We start from the raw sequence: 18,834 nt of genomic DNA on the forward strand, positions 1-18,834 counted from the left end.
GTAGGTAACTTATTCACAGGTTCTGGGAATTAGGATATGTATTAATACCTATTAGGACATCTTTGTCTTACTTAGGTCATAGTTGTGGGCTTTTGTTCTGCCTATGACAGAGGTAGACATGCAAATAGACATACTCAAAGTGTGAGTCAGGACACACTCAAGTCTTTACCTGAGTTTGAGAAGCAATCTGGCTGCCTCTGGTAGCCTCTACCTACTTGCTGAATTAGCTCCCAACCCATTGTTTATATGATGATCATCTAAACCTGTAATTATCCTATGATTAAGACACCCCATTCTTCAATTCAGGCCTGTCCTGAATTTGTTCCTTAGTCCCTATCTTGCTCAGTCCTACTGATTATCTCATCTCAAGATCAAAGACATTCAGACCAATTAAGTCTCTGGTTATGTACAATTCCATGATGGTTTTGTAGGCAAAACTGTATCTGCTCTAATAGGAATGGCCATAAATGTATAGCAATTTGATTAGCCAAAGCACTCTGTGATTTTAGCCTATTATTAATAAAGCATTTGCTGTTCATATTAAATTTGATTTATTTTCTAGCTGGAAAAAAATGTATGGCTCTTTCAGCTATTAGCCACATTCTTTAATACCGTAAGTAATCAGTTCTAGCTAGTAGGCAATATCTCTGTACTATCACAGTCCCTGATTACTACCTCCTTAGCTCTGTCTGTTTCCTACCAATTGCCTTCTCTATTCTCACTAGGTCTTCCAAAATGTTCCAACAATCTTATGCACAAATTTCCACAAGATATAAGAGATATAGTTCAAAAACTATGCTTTGAGAAGCCAATTCCATACTGGTACAAAGTAAGCAACTCTTAAAAACTCTAACCAAAACAACGCTAAAAAAAGTCAATGTTCAGATATTCCCTTCAAAACCCTGGTAAACAGTAAAGGATTAAAAAAATCTCCCTTCAATTTTAGAGTCAAAAGAATACACTAATCAGTAGAAAACAGCCATATTTCTGTTTCTTGCCAACTAAGAAAAAAAGAGGGTGATTAAAATGCAAGATGAATATGCAGTATTTTGGTTTAAAAGATCAAATTAACACCATCTCTTTGTTATACTCTCTATTTTTTATGCTCTTCTTAAAATAAGTGCATAAGTGTGTGTGTGTGTGCATGTGCGCAGGTGCACGTGAGAGACATCATTGACAGATTCAACACTTTATCCTCAGATATCATTTCAATACTCTACTCTATGCCCTTAGATCTTTTAGTTGCTATTGATGATGAAAACACTTCATAAATTTGCTTTGAATTTTCCAGACCTCCACTCTAGGATCTGCATTGAATAAACAGGTCTTAGTTTAAATGAAAGTAGGTGACATTATCATATACAGCGATTGCACTTTGGATCTACAATTACATCTCCTTCAAGTCCTCTTGACTTCCCACTATGTGTCTCTAAACTTTCTGTGAGCTGCTTGACATTTGATCTGGCATCATTCAGGCTGCCCTTCCCAGGCCCTTCTCTTCACTGTGTCTTTAAACTCCTTGCAGCAGTGATGTGACTAGAAATGAACACTGTGCTTTCAGACACAGCCAGCAAGTAGCTCTGAATTTTTTATCATGTTTTCTTCAACCTTCTTCCTCAACTTTCCCTCTTAATTATTCCATCTGTCTCTCAGGCTATATCTGTGTTCAGTTGTTCCAGCATCTTTTCTGGAGATTATCAAATGATGATTGCTTTTTTAATCAGCTAACTCTCTCTGGCTAAACAACTGTTTAGTATTTGTCTCATTTTGGACAGTTAACCCCCACCAATTGCTTTACATTAATCAATTCAGTCATGCAGCCAACAAAAAATTTATTCAGCTGTTCCTATGGACCACTCTTTGTTCTAGGTACATGAGATTCAATGGTTGGCAAAAACAAAATCTGCTCCTATATTTGTGAAGATGATAGTCTGGTGAAGGAGAACTTTGTTATGGAAATGACCCTACAAAAAAAAGTAAAATTACAACTGCAAGAAATACCCTGGAAGTACCAGAAACTCTGAGGATGTGTGACAGGGACATTCTAAGAAAATGTCTCTCAATAAGTGATATTTGACCTGAGGTCTGGCAGATATGCAAGTATTGACTAAGGGAAGAGATAGGATAGGTATAGTCCAGGGAGTAGGAACAGCTAGGGAGTGGGAGCAGCTTATGAAAACATCCCTTGGAGGCAAGAAGCATGGATTATTTGAGAGACAGAAGGCCAGTGTGGTTGATGCATAGCCAGCAAGGGCATTGGGGTGGCAGAGGATGGCAGAGAATCAGGCAGAGGGCAGACAATAGATGAGCTGACAGATTCTATAAAACATTTGTTCTTTACTCCAAGACAAGGAAAACCATAGCAGAGCTTCTCCAAGGGAGGGTGACATCATTCAATTTTCATGTCCCCTCTATTTACGTATTTACATCCTATTTATGTATTTACATCCTATTTAGGTATTTACCTAAATTTAGGTATTTACATCCTTATTTAGGTATTTAGGTATCTACATCCTTACTTAGACCTTATTTAGGTATTTACTTCCCAGGGACTTGTGTGTGCCATGACTGATAAATGTAAACAGAATAACCCACAGAACCTCAAATAACAACAGACCTTTTGAATGCGCAAAGCAGAGATTCTTAACTGAATTCATAATCTGGTCCCTCCCAAAGGGCTTTAGAGGCAATGCCCAGACAACAACTTGAAAGGCTACTTTTGTGCAAACCCATATAATATATATTTTAAAGAGGGATATTAATGGTCTTTTTTAAACCACTTTTTGAGCAAAATGAAGAGGGCTTAACATGTTACAGGGTCAGTCTAGAAAGGCTGTAGAGCACATAAATGCCCCATTTTCATGTCTGCTCAGGTGTCTTTTTTTTTTTTTTTCTCATCAGTCTCCAAAGAAAAAGAAACTGCTTTTGATGTAACGCTTCTTGAGTTTTCAAGACAGAGGCTTTCAAAGGTGATGGAATAGTCCCTCAGAACCTATTTTGAGCAGGACTCCTGCAGAGGGCCCTGGGAGATAAGGAGGTGGGAGTTGCTCATGAGAATATAAAATCTTAATGAATTTGGGACATAAGCAAGTGCTAACAATGTGACAATGCATAAAGCTTTTCCAAGGAATCTGATGAACAGCCAGCTTTGAAGGACAGTTGTCCTCAAAAAAAAAAAAACAACAAACTCAGCAGAAATGAGAGCCTCAAGTGCCAAGAGGCTGGCACTCAACTTTCATAAGAATTTACAATCAAGCATTCCCCTGCCCCTGTCCATTTTGTGCTTCAAAATGCATCAACTACATTTGGACAAGGCCCTAGTTTGCCCTTCATCTCTCTTAACATCTGTCCATTTCTAAGCAAACTAGGCCATGATTCCTTATGTTCTCCTCTGCCCACAGGCCAGAACAGAGGGTCTAGATAAGCAGGTCCAAAGAAACGAGTACTTCCAGGAGGATTCGAGGGTTAAAGGTAAAAAGCAAACCATACACACAAAGAGAAATACATAGATATAAATAGATATAATTACGTTACCACTAGAGATTTAAAATAAGCAAAATATGTCATTGTATTTACATTAAAATACCAAGAAAGTAAGAATAAATACATACAGGCTTTGAGTCTCTATACATTAACTAAATACAGATCTCTCCACACCTGTTCTCTAGAACCTATACAGATCAATAACGAAAGCAAATAAAACCACCAGTAACCCCCATCTGCAACATAACTAGATGACAGAGGATGCTACAAATCTCAGTTTACACAGGAGCAGTGAAGGAAGAATCTGAAATCTGCAAGTGCCAGCACTGAAGAATTGTTGGAGCTGAGAATCTGCTGGAGAATGCTTGAGAAAGACAAGAAGGCAGCAGGCCTGCCAGTGGGAGAGCACAGATAAAAATCATTCCGGTTAGGAAGATGTCATGCTCTAAGAGGATCAACACTGACAAAAGTTGATAATCTGTTGGATCAAGACACCATCGGTGGGGACACAAATGGAGAGGGCTGCCCAGAGGTGGCAGTCTTGGGAAGGTGCCTTTTTGGGAAGATGAGAGATGACCCTAAAGCCCAGGTGATGAAGCAGAAGGAGGAAGGAAGATTGGGGTCCACTGGAAAAGAACAAGGACACCCTCCCCATTAAAAAGTGCCATCTAGTTTTGAAAAGGGCCTCTTAACTATATCAATAGAAGACAGCACTCTTGAACTAAGAAATTAAGTGAGCCTCCCCAAAACCATAACGTTGTCCATACAGAATCACGTGTTGTTACTGATCCAGGAAAATACAAGACCATTCAAAGTTAAAATGGCAAATATCATCCCCACAAAGTTACTCTAAAACCTTGGAAATTGAGAATCAAAATATTTCAAAGGGTGGAAATTCTCCCTGTCCCCCAAAACTACAAAGTTGAAGAAAACAAACACAACTTCCAACTGAATTAAATGTACATAAAAAAGCACTTTGTATATTTAAAAACAACAACAACAACAACTTCTAATCAGAAATAAAAAAAAGCTCAGAACAGAAAAGGACAAAATTTCAAAAGACAATTTAAATAGGAATCAGTTAAATGGGAAATATGGGAACACTATCCCAAGGGATAAAGCTGGGTCTCAACACCTCAGCCAAGAGACTATATTTAGCGTCACTGATAACCAGCAAATGGACATTCTGAACTTCAGAGTGTGATGTGCTAGGGGAATACAGTATCACCAATGTAGTATTCTTTCCAAAAAATATTTCACCTGAATCTAGTCATTTAGAAATAATCAGACACATCTAGAACATAGGACATTCTCAAAGACAACTGGCTTGCACTCCCTTCAGAACTGTCAGTGACATGAAAAAAAAGGAGGGGAAGGTATTCTTCCAGTAAAAGGAGATTAAAGAGACATAAACAAATTCAGTGTCTGATTCTTTATTAAATCCTGATTTAGAAAGAAATCACCAGCTATAAAGAATATTTTTGGAATAAATGGGGAAATTTAAATATGCTCTGTATTCATATAAATTATGGTAGCAGATATTAAGTTTATTATGTTGTGGCAGTTGTACTGTGATGATGTAGAACAACTTTTTTTTTTCCTTAGCAGTTACCACCTGGCTGAAGTATCTAGGGGTGCGGCGTCATGTTTCAAATCGATCAACAAAATCTGAGTGTGGGTAGATGCGTGTATGCACACATAGATGGATGGAGTTAAATATAAAACAGGTATGTCAAAATGTTAATAACTAATGAGGGACTTCCCTGGTGGCCCAGGAATTAAGACTCAGTGCTTCCACTGCAGGGAACATGGGTCCGATCCTTCACTGGGGAATTAAGAACTGGAGTGCTGAGTGGTGTGGCCAATAGACTAAATATACTAGGACCTACTGAGGGCTTCCCTGGTGGCTCAGTGGTAAAGAATCTGCCTGTAATGCTTGAAACGTGGGTTCAATCCCTGGATCAGGAAGATCCCCTGGAGAAGGAAATGGCAACCCACTCCAGTATTCTTGCCTGGAGAATCCCATGGACAGAGGAGCCTGGCGGGCTGCAGTCCATGGGATCACAAAAGGGTTGTACATGACTTAGCGACTAAACAAGAGATATCATCCTCAACAACAAAGAACCAACTATAGAGCACAGAGAACTCTACTCAGTGTTCTGTAGTGACTTATAAGGGAAAATAATCTAAAAAAGAGTGGATGTATGCGTATGTGTAGCTGATTCACTTTCCTGTATGGCAGAAAGTAATACAACACTGTAAACCAACTATACCCCAATAAAAATTTTAAAGAAAATTGGAAGGCAATATTTAAAAATGTTAATAACTAATGAATGTAGATGTGCTGGGTTAAACATACTTCCCACCTCACCCCCCCATTCATGTCTACATAGAAGCTCAGAATGTGACTGTGTTTAACAATGAGGTCTTTGAAGATAATAATTAGTTAAAAATGAGGTCATTCTGGATTATGGTGGCCCTAAACCTAATACAGGGCTTCCCTGGTAGCTCAGCATTAAAAAAAAAAAAGTAATCTGCCTGCAACACAGAGGATGCAGGGGATTTGAGTTCGATCCCTGGGTTGGGAAGATTCCCTGGAGAAGGAAATGGCAACTCACTCCACTATTCTTGCCTGGGAAATCCCATGGACAGAGGAGCCTGATGAGCTACAGTCCATGGAGTCACAAAGAACTGGACACTACTGAACAAGCACACACACACACACACACATTAAACCTAATATGGTCCTTGTAAGGCAAGACACACAGGGGAAAAGGCCACGATGACGGAAGCAGAGTTCTGAGAAATACAGGCCAAGAAGTGACCAGGGCTGCCAGCGATCACTGAACATTAGGAAGAGGCAAAGAATTTCCCCAGAGGCTTCAGAGGGGAGCAGGGCCTAAGGACACCTTGATTTTAGACTTCTACTTTCCAGAACTATGAGAAAATAAGTTTTTGTTGTTTGTGTCACCCAATTTGTGGTAATTAGTTATGCAAGTGCTGGGGAAATTAATATGATAGGTAAAGCTAAAAATACTTCAGATTTTTACTCAGTGAAAATACTTCAGGTTTTTCAGTAGGTCTGAAGTATTTCAAAATCACAAGTAAGGAAAAAATAACTATAAATAAAATTTAAAAAATGTAATTGATTCATAGAACAAAATCAAGGAAATAAATCAACCAAGTTTATCTTCCCAGTAAAAGTGAGGAGTCCATGCTCCTCAGTGACCTCAAAAAACCTCCCGACCTCCATGTTAAAAAGTGAGCATAATCGTCTCTCTCCTCCCTGAAAATCTTGTGTGACTGACTGTGATTATTGTGTGGAACTGCCAGATGTTCAGAACTGGGGAGGTGGGTGGGAATAATACTGCTGAGTCACAGAAAATGCAGTTGGCCTTCAATAGAAATGAGTGGAGTGAAGGTTCTGGAAAGAGGTTGTTGTTGTTCAGTTGCTCAGTTGCATTGCTCAGTCACATCTGACTCTTTGTGACCCCATGGACTGCAGCAGGCCAGGCTTTCTTTCCTTCACCATCTCCCGGAAACAGGATAAAGGGACAGAACAGATCTTCAATTCATTGGAATAACAGTATCATCTAATAAGACAAAATATGAGCAAAGTCAATACTGGGCCTGGTTTGGGACAAAGAAACAAAAGAGGTGCTGGCTTTACACAGAAAGGGACGTGCCAGGGGAAGAGAGAGGTTGGACCTGTCACCAGGCTGTCTGTAGTCTAAAAAGGTTATTGTAGTCTGTGCACTTGGAACTGGTCTTCTGGGGTCTGCATTCAGGGTGACTTACTCTGCATTTGTGGCTTTAGAAAACCAGGGATAATCATCATACTCATAGGGTTGTTGTAAGAAATGAGTCTTCGTAGTACTAAAAAACATTCCTGCAACCCAGCATTATGCACGTTTGTGCTGTACATTTTTCTTGGATCTCAGGCCTTGTACATGGCTTTACCTAGTAGTCTCAAACCATGGTGAATGCAGAAGCAGTGATTTCAACAGAGCTTGACTCTGAAATTTTGCAGTGATCATGCTCAGTGTTTCAAGGTATGGGGAAAAGAATTCTGCAAACAGTGCAACCGCTGTTAAAATTTTATTTTTTCCTTTGAAGTTTTTGTAGTTTTCCAAATGTTTTACAATAAGGTAATGCAAATTTGATAATTGGAAAAAATTAAAGAACTAGCCATGTTCCTCTTACTCCTCATCTTCTCACTGGAAAAAAAAATGGAGGTGGCAGAGATAGCAGTAGGGTGGAAAGATGATTATTTTGTTTCAAAGAAGAAGAACATCAGTTAAGAAGCTGCTGCTGCTTTTGCTAAGTCACTTCAGTCGTGTCTGACTCTGTGCAACCCCATAGACGGTAGCCCACCAGGCTCAGATAAGAACCAGAAGTGCTCAAATGCCCCCCAGCCCCTTCCCTAGTCCTGCCCAGGCAGTTGACACTGGGGCTGGTTGTTCAAGAGGTCAGGGGAAACTTAATAGAAAACTAGCAAAAAAATGTTTAAATAGACTCAGATTGAATTTAGTGAATTATTCTGATAAAAATACACAGGCTCAAGCAGGAAAAGCAAAAGGACATTGACAAATCTGGATGTTTATTTAATGCAGATTTATGGACTTCATTACAAAAAAACATTGATTAATAATAACTTGATGTGAGAGTTGGACTATAAAGAAAGCTGAGTGCAGAAAAATTGATGCTTTTGAACTGTGGTGTTGGAGAAGACTCTTGAGAGTCCCTTGGACTGCAAGGAGATCCAACCAGTCCATCCTAAAGGAGATCAGTCCTGGGTGTTCATTGGAAGGACTGATGTTGAAGCTGAAACTCCAATACTTTAGCCGCCTGATGCAAAGAGCTGACTCATTTGAAAAGACCTTGATGCTGGGAAAGATTGAGGGCAGGAGGAGAAGGGGAAGATGGAGGATGAGATGGTTGGATGGCATCACTGACACAATGGACATGGGTTTGGGTGGACTCCGGGAGTTGGTGATGGACAGGGAGCCCTGGTGTGCTGCGGTTCATGGGATCGCCAAGAGTCGGACATGACTGAGCGACTGAACTGAACTGAACTTCTAAACAAAAGCCAATGTGTATATATTTGAAATCAAATTGATAAAACACTACAGCAATTGCATTGTCCCAGGTTTCAGAATTCTAGATCCTTAAGTACTTTTTCATAATTTAGTCCAGTTTTAAAAGGGCACAATGACTAAAGAGGATGGCAGCCAAATATTATTAAAAATATAAATATATGCAGTACTGACCTAATGACTATCATATTGATTGCTAATTTATCTGTGTCTTTATGTAAACAAATTAAACAAATCCCTGCTTGACACATATGACAGTCACAGATTTTTAGACACTTAGGAATCTTAAGAGGGTTTTAAAGTATGCCCAATACAGCTCCCTATGCAAAGTAAGCATTACAGTATATAACACAAGTGATGGGTAGTCAGGCCCTCAGATGAGGTCTTCAGACGTTTGTCTGTCCACCCTCATATTACCCAGATCTGTAATAAAAAAAAAAAAAAAGAGCTACCACTTAGCAACCTCTGTGTGCCTAGAGCTGTGCAGGGTTTTTGTTTTTCTGTTTCAATCACAGTATCTGCTTCTTTTTTCCCCCCTTTATGCCACTTATCACATATGTAACAGCATTTTTTACTAGTGTGCTTTTTTGTTCATTGTCTACCTTTCCACTGGACTATAAATTCTTTGAGGGTAAAAATTGTGCTTACTTTGCTTGCTGCTATATCCCTAATCCCTTCTACATAGCCTGGAACTCATCAAATATTTGTTAGATTAATAAACACAGCTTTGGGTTCTTCTCCAAGCTTTAAAATTAACCAGATTCTAAATGTCATTGAGGTGTTCCTTAAAGCTAATAAATATCAGTGCCAAGAATCAGGCCCAGCTCCATTTGACCACAGAGGCCATGACTATCCTTCCAAGCTTCTTGGCCACCCAATTAGTTTAAAAGGAACCTATTAATTAAGCAATTTCAAATTAATGACACGAATTATATCCAATTCTTGCTCCCTCTCCCCAAAGCTAATAAAGTATGTATTTCAAATCTGAGTTTTAATTTTCTGCAATATGATACTAATGTCACTTCTGGGCTTGGTGCTTTTATAATGCTTTACATTATGTATTTCAATGTTTACACATGCTCACCATCCCCAATCATCCCTGTGGCTGTCTTTTTTCCTCTGATCAAAATCATACATATAACATAAATCAATGATTTGCTGGAATCAGTCTGTACTGGCTCCCAGAACACAGTTGTTAAATTTTCAGAGAGTTTGTGAGCTGGATGTCAAACCACAGCCATTATTAAAAATTAAACTTACAATAAAATAAATTATATGAAAAAGAAATAAAATTTCAGTGGAGAAAGAATAAGCTTTCAAACAAATGGTGCTGGAACAACTGGACAACCATGGGCAAAAAATAGCTTTTGACTTAAAACCATACCATATAAAATATTAACTCAAAATGATTGTGAATTTAAATTTAAAATTTTAATGTTTTATAAGAAAACATAGGAGAAACTCTTTAGGGTCTAAACCTAGAGGAGGAGTCTTTAGGCATGACATTAAAGGCAAGATCCATAAAAGAAAGCATTGATAAATTTACCCTCAACAAAATTTAAAAGTTTTGTGCCACAAAAGGCCCTTTTAAGAGGATGAAAAGATAATTTACAGACTGGAAGAAAAACCTCGCAAACCACATATCTGACAAAGTTCTTGTATCTAGATGATATAAAGAATACTCAAAACTCAACAATAAGGAAACAAAAAATCTGATTAGAAGCTGGGTAGAAGATATAAACAGGAGCTTCACAAAAGACGTGATATGGGTGACAAACAAATATATGAAAAACTGTCTAACATCATTAGCCATTAAGTAATGCAAATTAATATCTCAATAAGATTTCATTATTCAACTATTAAAATAGCTAAAATGAAAAATAATAACAACACAAAATTCTGGCAAGGATGCTTGCTTGATCTGTCGTACATTCTGGGAGGAAAGTAAAATGATACAACCACCTGAGAAAATAATTTCCAAAATAATTTGGAAAAATTTTGTGTACTTTACCATATGACTCAGCAGTCACACGCTTGGTCACATTCCAGAAAACTGAAAAATTACATTCACACAAAAACCTGTACACAAATGTTTATGGGAGCTCTATCCATAACAGTACAAGACTGGAACAACTCAAATATCCATCAGTGTGTGAGTGTTTAACCAAACTGGTACATCCACACAGTGGAACACTGCTTAGTAGTAAAAAAGAACGCTACCTGAAACAAAGTTCAGAGAATTCTGCTTAGTGAAAAAAAGTATCAAATTTAAATAACCTATGGTTCTATATTTAAAACATTTTGGATATTGATTGTTATATTAACAACAGACTTGGAGAACAGACTAAGAATTATGAGAGACAAGGATAGAGCAGTGACAATCTAAAGAGAAAACATAAGAGAATTCCTTTGTGGTGATGGGACATTTATGCATCTTGAATGTCCTGATGGTTATACAAATCTATACAGGGGATAAAACTGCACACATACCACAAACATAACACCCCGACACACACCGACAAGTGAATCCATATAAAAATGATGATAACTGATCAATGTTTTTAGTCTAGTAGTATCATGTTTCTGTTGTTCAGTTGCCCAATTGTGTCCAACTCTTTGTGACCCTGTGGATTGCAGCATGCCAGGCCTCCCTCTCCCTCACCATCTCCCAGAGTTTGCCCAAGTTCATGTTCATTGTATCAGTGATTCCGTCCAGCCATCTCATCCTCTGATGCCTTCTTATCCTTCTACCCTCAATCTTTCCCAGCATCAGGGACTTTTTCAATGAGTAAACCGTTTACATCAGATGACAAAATACTGGAGCTTAAGCTCCAGCAGTATCATACGAGTCTTAATTTCATGTTCATGATATTGTATTACAGTTATATAAGATGTCAACATTGGGGGAAGCTGGGTGAAGGGTATGTGGGGCTCTACTATTTTTGCAAATTCCTATGTGTCTTATAATTACTTTAAAATAAAAAAAGTAAACAAAATAAATGCATAAGAAATAAATACTCAAGACAGCAATTTCTAATTGTTTTACAACATTTTAGTATTCACTCTGTCCTGAAGTTATTTACATCCACTCAATGCTGGTTGTATTAATCAGCTCAGGCTACCATAAGAAAAATACTAGAGAATGAGTGGTTTCAACAATAGACTTTTCTCACAGATCTGGAGGTTGGGGAGTCCAAAATCAAGGAGCTGGGCAGATTTGGCTCCTGGTAAGAGTGCTCTTCCTGGCCTGTAGAAGACAGCCTTCCAGCTGAGGCTGTGTCCTTACATGGCAGCATGCAGGCAAGCTCTGCTGTTTCTTCCTCTTTGAATAGGGACATTAATCCTATCATGGAAGCCCTATTCTCATGACGTCATCTAAAGTTAATTACCTCCCAAAGTCTCCAGCTTCAAACACTGTCACACTGGGAGTTAAATCTTCAACATACAAATTCTAAGGGGATACAAACATTCAGTCCTTAACAATGGAAGCATCATACAAGTTCAGCTACCATGTCTCTCTTCCCTACTCTGCATTCAATGACATCTCATTGGTAGCTGGAAACCAGCCATATAATAGTACTTATATCATAGAAATAAGTACAAACTATAAACCAGAATTTGGTTTATTATACTGCTAGTTGCAAAAAAAGTAGAATAGTGGAGAAAATGTTAATATTGTAAATTAACCTTAAAGTGTGCTGTGTCTATAAACCATTATAGCATGAATAGCATCAAATTGATAAGCCAGTTTTCTATTTTTTGAAAACTATTGTTTGATTCAGCAAAGAAATTGCTCACATTTTGATTCATCAAAGAAGTTTGTCATGAGTGAGAAAAGTTCCAACATTGGTATTTTTTTGTTTCACTTTCTTCTTCTTGAAGTGAAAGTGAAACTGTTAGTCGTTCAGTCATGTCTGACTCTGTGACCCCATGGACTGTAGCCCTTCAGGCTCCTCTGACCATGGGATTCTCCAGGCAAGAATACTGTAGTGGGTAGTTATTTCCTTCTCCAGGGGATCTTCTCTTCCCAACCTAGGGATTGAACCTGGGTCTCCTGCATTGCAGGCAGATTCTTTACCCTCTGAACCATCAAGGAAGCCCTTTCTTCTCATTAAGTAACCAAAAGTATCAATTACATTCATGTTGGGACTATACACATTCATTAATTGCAACTGCAGATTGGCTACAGACACAAGAAATTTTTTAAATTAATTTATTTAATCGGAGGCTAATTACTTTACTCTATTGTAGTGGTTGTTGCCACACATCGACATGAATCAGCCACGGGTGCACATGTGTCCCCCCATCCTTAAACCCCTTCCCACCTCCCTCCCCGCCCATCCCTCTGGGCTGTCTCAGAGCACTGGCTTTGAGTGCCCTGCTTCATGCATCAAACTTGCACTGGCCATCTATTTTACATATGGTAATAAATGTGTTTCAATGCTATTCTCTCAAATCATCTCACCCTCTTCTTCTCCCACATAGTCCAAAAGTCTGTTCTTTACATCTTTGTTTCTTTTGCTGTCTTGATAGGGTCATCATTATCGTCTTTCTAAATTCCATATATAGATGCATTAATATACTATATTGGTGTTTCTCTTTCTGACTTACTTCACTCTGTATAATAGGCTCCAGTTTCATACACCTCATTAGAACTGACTCAAATACATTCTTTTTTATAGCTGAGTGATGTTCCATTGTGTATATGTACCACAGCTTTCTTATCCATTCATCTGCTGATGGACATTCAGATTGCTTCCATGTCCTAGCTATTGTAAACAGCAGACACAAGAATTTTGCAAAAATCAATGAAAGCATTCTGTGAGGACCAATTTGCTATATGAAATTAACAACAAAAAGTATTGCATATTTGTATTTTATTAGTAGTAGTGTTAGTATTTTATTATTTCTAAAGTGTATACTGCCATCACATCAATAAAATTCACAATAAGCTTAAGCACGTACATATTCACATTTTAAAAGGGAGGTGGGGGAGTACAGGATTTGGGGAGACACATGTATAACTGTGGCTGATTCATGTTGATGTATGGCAAAAACCACCACAATATTGTAAAGTAGTTCAGTTCAGTAGCTTAGTCATGTCTGACTTTTTGAGACCCCATGGACTGCAGCATGCCTGGTTTCCCTGTTCATTGCCAACTCCCAGAGCTTGATCAAACTCATGTCCGTCAAGTCGGTGATGCCATACAACCATCTCATCCTGTGTCATCCCTTTCTCCTCCGGCCTTCAATCCTTCCCAGCATCAGAGTCTTTTCCAATGAGTCAGTTCTTTGCATCAGGTGGCCAAAGTATCGGAGTTTCAGCTTCAGCATCAGTCCTTCCAACAAATATTCAGGACTTATTTCCTTTAGGATTGACTGGTTTGATCTCCTTGCAATCCAAGGGACTCTCAAGAGTCTTCTCCAACACCACAGTTCAAAAGCATCAATCCTTTAGTGCTCAGCTTTCTTTATAGTCTGACTCTCACATCCATATATGACTACTGGAAAAACCATAGCTTTGACGAGACAGACCTTTGTCAGCAAAGTAATGTCTCTGCTTTTTAATATGCTGTCTATTGTCATAGCTTTTCTTTCAAGGAGCAAGTGTCTTTTAATTTCATGGCTGCAATCACCATCTGCAGTGATTTTGGAGCCCCCGAAAATAAAGTCAGCCACTGTTTCCATTGTTTCTCCATCTATTTGCCATGAAGTGATGGGAGCAGATGCCATGATCTTAGTTTTCTGAATGTTGAATTTTAAGCCAACTTTTTCACTCTCTTCTTTCACTTTCATCAAGAGGCTCATTAGTTCTTCTTCACTTTCTGCCATAAGGGTGGTGTCATCTGCATATCTGAGGTTATTGATATTTCTCCTGGAAATCTTGATTCCAGCCTTTGCTTCATCCAGCCTGGCATTCTGCATGATGCACTCTGCATATAAGTTGAATAAGCAGGGTGATAATATACAGCCTTGACATACTCCTGTCCTAATTTGGAACCAGTCTGTTGTTCCATGTCCAGTTACAACTGTTGCTTCTTGACTTGCATACAGATTTTTCAGGAGGTAGGTGAGGTGGTCTGCTATTCCCATCCATTTAAGAATTTTCCATAGTTTGTTGTGATCCACAAAATGAAAGGGTTTGGCGTAGTCAATAAAACAGAAGTAGATGTTTTTCTGGAACTCTCCTGATTTTTCGATGATCCAACGGATGTTGGCAATTTGATTTCTGGTTCCTCTGCCTTTTCTAAAAGTAATTACTATTCAGTTAAAACTAATTATCAAAAATTATATTAAAAAGAGAGAGAACTAGTGTGTAAACATTTAGTGGCATAACACTATTTATTTATGGGCATAAGTCCCATCCTCTCTCTTTGTTCTTACTTCAGTGGAGAAATCACCACTTCCTTTTAAAGCAAAGATGTAGGTTAATTGTGCCACATCAGGCTTTTACCTTTTGCACATGTTCTGTTTCTGGGAGACTGATTTGACCCCCATATGTTCAGATTTGTGTACTCAGAATTAATGACCTTCTACCACTGTAAACCCTGTTGACATTGCAGGAAGATGCTTTAGTTTCTCCCATGAAGAGACCCTTAGAGTGGGCTGGGTAAGTTCCACTTTGCTTTCAGCTTAGACTCCAAATTTACAAGTTTTCTAGTGGTTTTTCCATTTCTTTTGGTATAACAAAATCTGAAAGCAAGATTTCTTTCTAGCAGATGGTTCATGGGATTAGTCACTTTGGGTCTTTACCTACTAAATGTTTTACACTCATTGTCCCTTGGCTGTGACATATACTGGCCCAGTATCAACATCCCAGCTGATTTGCTGTTTGGTTCCATGTAGTATAGTTAGACTTTCAGGCTTGTGCTTCTGCTTTTTCTGGAAAGTCCTTCATCCCATTTCCAGTGCCCAGCATCATTCCTTCTACTGAGGATTCAGTCCAGCCACCTCCTCCCTTGTCTTTCCTTTCCAAATCCACTCAGTATGGAAAAATACACGTCCTTTTCTCTGTATCCCCCCAGAATGTAGCCAAACCTTTCTTCTGACATCTTCTCCCTCATATTGCTGTCGCATATTCTGTGGCTTATGTCACAGGTTTCTATTATCTCCTTAAGGACAAGGCTCTTTCTTAATTTATTTCTAAATTTCACCAAGGTGGCTAGTTTAATGCCTGTGCATAGTAAGGACTGTAAATGATAATGAAGAGAATATATCTTATAGTTACTATAAAAATAGACCTAAGATACATAAAATGACTATCTCAGTGCCTGGCTAATGGTGGCTGTCAATAAATGGTGTATGTGTGTGTATAAAATACATAGGATACACATATAACATAAATATGTGGTATATATTATTACCATTGCTGGCACTACCATTGTTGTTGTTGTTTAGCTGCTAACTCATGTCTGACCCTTCGCAGCCCCATGGACTGTAGCCCACCAGGCTTCTCTGTCCTTGGAATTTCCCAGGCAAGAATACTGGAGTGAGTTGCCATTTTCTTCTCCAGGGGATCTTTCCAACCCAGGGATCAAACCTGAGTCTCATGTCTTCTGCGTTGGCAGGCGGGTTCTTTACCACTGAGCTATCAGGGAAGCCCAGCACTATCATTGCCATATGACTATTACTGATACAGGTTCAGATTTCAGTGAAAGCATCTATGAATTTTCCAGCACAGTGTAGGGTAAGAGCTTGGGTCTGTAAGTCAGGAGTTAGAAGATGCAAGTTTTCATCTCATTTCTGCTCAATGTTCATGGCCTTGGGCTAATCAACCTCCTTGGGCTTCAGTTACCTCACGTGCAAAATATGTTTATGAATGGGAGAAGGCTGAGCCTCTTTGAAGCACTAAAGTCTATACTTCCACAATACCACATGGCAAGTCCCCTTGGGTGAGCTGGGCTCCCAGGGACAAGCAGCACCCTGCCTGATCACTGCCTCTCTCTAAACCCTCACCAATGGGCTAAGGACCCTTTGGCAAAGTGTCTAGGTGATGTGCAGAGATCCCCAGCCCTTCCACTTGTTGATTTTACTGGCTGGATAAGGACTATTTCCTTCTTCAGTTTGTGATCATAGTGAGAATTTGAAAGTTGTTGGAAAAAAAAAATCAACTCCAAAGAATTTTGGAGGTGACATATCTAATTATTTTTCTCTTGGCAGGTTACTGTGGGGGAATGCCTCTCAAGTGGATCACTCTGATGACAAGGCGCTGATGCATCCCCCCTGCCGACCCCATGTGACACAGGGCTGGGGACCTCAGTTACAGAGGCAAAAACACAGAAGCCCAGAACAATCATGTGTCACGGCTGGGAGAGGCCTGTCTAGTCCAAGCATTTGATCTTACACATGAGGAAACTGGAGCTTGGAGGGACCAAAGGAATCCTTCAAGGTCACAGAGCTAGTTAGTGGAAGAGCTTGGAAGCGTACCTCCTGGGGTCCCAGCTCACAGCTTCTGCTCCCACTCCAGTCCCACTCACCGTGGGCCAGCATCGCGGCCGGCAAGGAGCATCTCTGATGCCACAGTGAGATCCAAACAGACACACAATGTCTTCTCCCCTGCTTTCCCAGTTCTCAAAAAAAATCTGACTGTTGGAGAGAGTTGAAGTTGGCTTTGGGAAAAACTAATTCCAATTCTTAACTCCCATGAGAACAGTGAAGATTTTTGTCTTTATTATATATGCCATCCCATCCTGGATGTGATTAGTAGGGAACGGTGTCTCAGAGGCCCTCTTCCTTTTCTGGCTGAGCACAGACCCAGCAACACCCCTCAGGATGTGGCTTACAAGAAATGGCTTGTAAGAAACGGTATGTTTCCTGGAGCATATCTGTCTAGACTCAGATGGCAGCTGCTAGGCCATGAGCTCTAGAGAAGAAGCAATCCAAGCATCAACCTGGCACAAGGCCTGGCAGATGGAAGACATTCAGTATGTTGGTTGGATGAGTCCAAAAAGTGTCACTCATGCTGGTGACCACAGTGTCACAGGATATTCAGTAGAATATGAAATGGCTCAGTAATACTGCCCTTTAACAAATGAAGATAAGGTTGAAAACGAATCATCTGAACTTATGGTTCTTGATATGTTTTTGGAGTAGGGAAATCAGACATATACTTCGTCAGAATCACTGTAGTGGAAATAGTTACATGGGTGAAAGGGAAGGAGAGTAAGAAGTATATTCTTATTTATCATCTTATTTAACTAGTGTTGGCATATATTCTTATTTTAATAGTTTTGTTTCTCTTTTCTCACTCTTTAGCAACTCAGGATGACCTGGACTTTCTGACACTGGAATCTGGCACCATTCTGTAATTCTGTGCTCTGGAGCTTGATATGAGAGCTAAGGCTCTCATTCACTCTCTCTCTCTCTTTCTTACTGGCCAGTTTTCTTTCTTTGGAGGGAAGTTGGTTCTGTGGAGAGAAGTCAGGGAGCTGACTGCTAAGGTAGGATGAGCTTACAGGAGTCAGAAAGTCTCCTGAGGCAGAGACCTTTAAGTCCCACTTCATGTCCCCTTGCTGGCCCAAATTCCCTCAGGATGGGATAATGTGGCCAAGTTACAATCAATAACATGTGGGAGGAAGTGTCATGAGGGCAATTCCTGGCCCCCACAGGCACTTGCAACAAACTTTTAGCTCTCTCCTTTTTTTCTTTTTTAAAGTTTATTTTATTGAAGTGTAGTTGATTTACAATGTTGTGTTAGTTTCTGGTGTACAGCAAAATGATTCAGTTATATATATGTGTGTGTGTGTGTGTGTGTGTGCATATATATATTTTAAAATATTCTTTTCCATTATGGTTTATTACAGGATATTGAATGTAGTTCCCTGTGCTATACAGTAGGACCTTGTCGTTTATCTGTTCTCTATATAAGAGATTGCATCTGCTAATCACAGAATCCTAATCCATCCCTCTCCCATTGCTCTCCCCTTGGCAACCACAAGTCTGTTCTCTATGTCTCAGCACCCTCTTTTCCTGACACAGCAAGCTTGCAGGCTACAGTATAGAAAAGGGTCATCTGACTCATTTTGGACTTTGAGTGCAGAATAAACCTCAGTGTGTTAAAAAATGTACTTGTTAGGTTCATTTGTTACTGAAGTATAGTCTGTCCTGACCTTTCCTCTGACTTATCAAGCCCATTTCATCTGAGGATGACAAGTTGGAGGTGGGGGGTGGGCAGGATGCAGAACAGGAGGCTTCTGTGAATTCAGCATTTTGCATTTGTTTAGAGATCCTCCTCTGTTTATCTCATCCTATTATC

At 39.4% G+C, this 18,834-nt stretch overlaps 1 protein-coding gene across 2 annotated transcripts in view; it reads right to left on the bottom strand.

The window, feature by feature from the left end:
* ST6GALNAC5 (ST6 N-acetylgalactosaminide alpha-2,6-sialyltransferase 5) overlaps nt 1–18,834 on the bottom strand; it is a 204,138-nt gene that overhangs the window by 96,638 nt on the left and 88,666 nt on the right. The window lies entirely within an intron of this gene.

Source organism: Giraffa tippelskirchi, chromosome 5 (genome assembly GCF_054371585.1).
Source record: "Giraffa tippelskirchi isolate mGirTip1 chromosome 5, T2T-mGirTip1v1.2.pri, whole genome shotgun sequence".
NCBI lineage: Eukaryota > Metazoa > Chordata > Mammalia > Artiodactyla > Giraffidae > Giraffa > Giraffa tippelskirchi.